Source organism: Ictidomys tridecemlineatus, chromosome 4 (assembly GCF_052094955.1).
Source record: "Ictidomys tridecemlineatus isolate mIctTri1 chromosome 4, mIctTri1.hap1, whole genome shotgun sequence".
Taxonomy (NCBI): Eukaryota; Metazoa; Chordata; class Mammalia; order Rodentia; family Sciuridae; genus Ictidomys; species Ictidomys tridecemlineatus.
In genome coordinates this window covers 41,208,910-41,212,100 of record NC_135480.1, presented here as the reverse complement: position 1 = coordinate 41,212,100, position 3,191 = coordinate 41,208,910, and positions in this window count along the sequence as shown.

Genomic DNA, 3,191 nt, shown 5'->3' with positions numbered 1-3,191 from the left:
GATTTATTTTTGTTTGTGGTTTCAGAGGTTTCACATCATGTTGGCTGACACCATGGTTTGGGGCATGAGAAGAGGCAGATCATCCTGGAGGAAGGGTGTGGTGGAGGAAAACTACTCAGCTCATGGCAGCCAGGAAGCAGAGAGAGGAAGGAACTGGAGCAAGATATACCCTTCAAAGGCTCATCTCCAGTGACCTACTACCTCCTTCAGGCTCATTCAGCTATCAGAACCATCATGATCCAGACTCTTCCCTGAAGCCCCACATCTGCACATTGTTGCACTGGGGAAAAAGCCTTTAACACACATGAGTCTTGGGGGAACACGTCACAGACAACTGTAACACTGCAAAGCTAAGGATAACTTGTGCTCTTCTTTTGGAAAGCATTTCTTACTTTGGAATTAATTTTCTTTCTTTTTAAAACATATACAAAATAACCAGTTTATACTCTGATAAACAGTAACATAAATAGTACGTCTTTGCCCCCTGCCTTTTCTTTCCTGCCTCCTAGAAATCTGTACACAGAGAGACCAGCTTTGTAAACCAGTAAATGGCTTGTGCTTTATAATGCCACGGGAAACAGATATTTCCTAAGGACTGTTTTGCACCTGAGTCCCTCAAGCCAAAGTTCATCCAGCCTTAGAATGTTGAGGCCTTCTATAACTATTTCCATGTGTGAGGCTATAGAATACAAACCAAAGAGCAGATTTTGCTAATCACAATATATGTATACATAAATATGAAAATTGATATGGGTCAAAACTGAAATTCCCGGGAGTACCTAGGCCTCCTGAAAAGAAAAATGGATTATCACATTTCTGAATATACAGAAGAATCATGTTAGGCACCTGAGCTAATTACATAAAAATGCCACCTGAGGCTAATTCAAGTGTTTTCAGATCAGTAGTCATTGCAACAGCTTTAATCTCATCAATTGATGATCAGGAGTATGATAACTTTAGGGAAAGGGAAAGGCCTTTCTTTGACCATAGGCTGTGCAAGCCTTCTTTGGGTGATCTGGTTTCTGTAGCACTAGATTAAAGCACAGCATAAGCAGATTTGACTTTGAGAATCACATGAATTGTAATGTTAGTCCATATATAACTCTGAAGCCTCTGGAGTTGGTAAGGCTCATAAGGATGGTAGTCATGTAATTTTGAGTGAAATATCTTAGTGTTCAGGGAGTGAAGGGCTAAAGCTGCACTGATTCGTCCTGCATTGCATTTCTGGGACAGTTATTGGGCTGCTTTCAGCATCTTCTGTGTTCTGCATTATGAGGGTGGGACCTGGAACCCACAGATTTCATGTGTGCAGGAGAGATACTGCAAGGCTAGAGGAAGAATAGATGTTATTTGATTCCTATGAGTTCCTTTCCACTTTCTGCTCTTGTGATCCTTACCCATTAGTGCCTCTTCACTCTGGAACCTACAGTTGGTTCATATAGCAGCCATTGCATCTGGTTTGCAGTTTGTCCAACACTCACAGATACAGGCTCAGTAAGCCCTCTCAAAGACATCTAGACCAGCTATTTGGTTTTACCTCATCAGAGCCTGGGATTAGGCCCAGAGAGCCTCTCCTGATAATCCATAGGTAAGCACCAGCTGTACAACAGTCCCTCACACCCAGTGTTTTGAATTTTGGTTCCATGCAGCCCCTTCTCCAGGCCTTAATGTGTCTATCCTCTTGCATTTAGTCCCAAGTCCAATCACAGTAGCTGCTTCCTGCAGTTACTACTTTAACATTCTCACTTTGTCTTTTTAGTTATGCAGTTAACTTCATATCTCATTCACAATCTTTATTATAAGTTATTTCTATTAAAATTGCTAGTGTGATTTCTATCTCCCATAATAGCTATTGAAATTGGCACCCCAAAAAAGATCTTTTAAAACCAGACATTTTGGAATGTCCTTGAGTTTGAATGCAAAACTGAGCTCTTTAAAAATAGGAGATGGGATGCTAGTAATGCATGGGAGGCAGAGGCATCACAATTAATCGAATTGTCACCTGCACTTAGTGGTGATGATGTGCCTACTTAATATTCTACCTCTTGTTGGAACTCTAGATGATAGAGTTCAGTGTGCTTGTTTGTTTATTTGTTTTTATTTGTTTTTGGTGGCTGTGGGATAGAAAATTGTAACTACATTTGAACTTATTTAGTTAATAGAATAAAAAACAAAGCTCTTCCCTTGGCCTTTACCAGTATCTGGTAACTCCTGATTGTCACCTACTAAGTCCAACCCCACATTGCTTCTGAAACTCCAGTATTATGTCTTCTGACTCTCACAGGAAGAAACTCTGTAGTTTTTGCCATACTGGTTCAATCCAGTTGGAATACTCTATACCTGATCTTTATGTGTTCTAATTCTTCTCATACTTAGGATGTAGATCAAATGCCTCTTTATTGAAAACTCCTTCCCTGACAACAAAATGAAAAACAAAACAACACAACAGAAATGCACTAAGCACTATGCCTATCTGGGAAAGAGGGTCAGCACCTTGATTCTTAATTATCACTTAAATTGACCAGGAAAAATATTAAAATTACAATAATAATATTTTAATATAGTTAAGAGAACATATGATTGCATATTTTAAGTAGTCAGAATTCAGATCCTTAGTTTCAGATGGGCCCTTTCACTTTATTTATTGATTTATCTGCCTATCTATCTATCTATTTATTTATTGTTTATTGCAAATAGAAACATAGTGCAGGGGCAAAGAACAGATGACCATTATAAAATCAATGCAACTAAGAGATCTTTATCAACTCTGCTGATTTTTGCCATGATCTTTCTTCCAAAACAGAATTATCCTCATTACATACACAAATATATAGAATTAAAGTCAGTTGTAATGCTGAGAATTATACAATCTCAAAAATAAGTTGAAAAATTATGATGAAATAATATATAAGAAAATATGGAAAAACATAGTTATTTGTGCAAAGTTGAGAGAGATCTTTAAAATGGTAATTAACAAAAAAAAAAGCACAAGAAATTAACTACCCCTACTTATAACAAGACAGGTACAGGAATACAGATGAATTTCTGGATGTTGTCTTAACATGAGAAGTTGGACCATTATTGGGTTAACAGTAATGAGAGAGAGCATGGACTTTTAAGCTATAGGATCTTCTGGCCCCTTGGTTCTGGAAGCTCTCAGCACTCCCCAGAAGTCTTTGGCAGCCCTTATC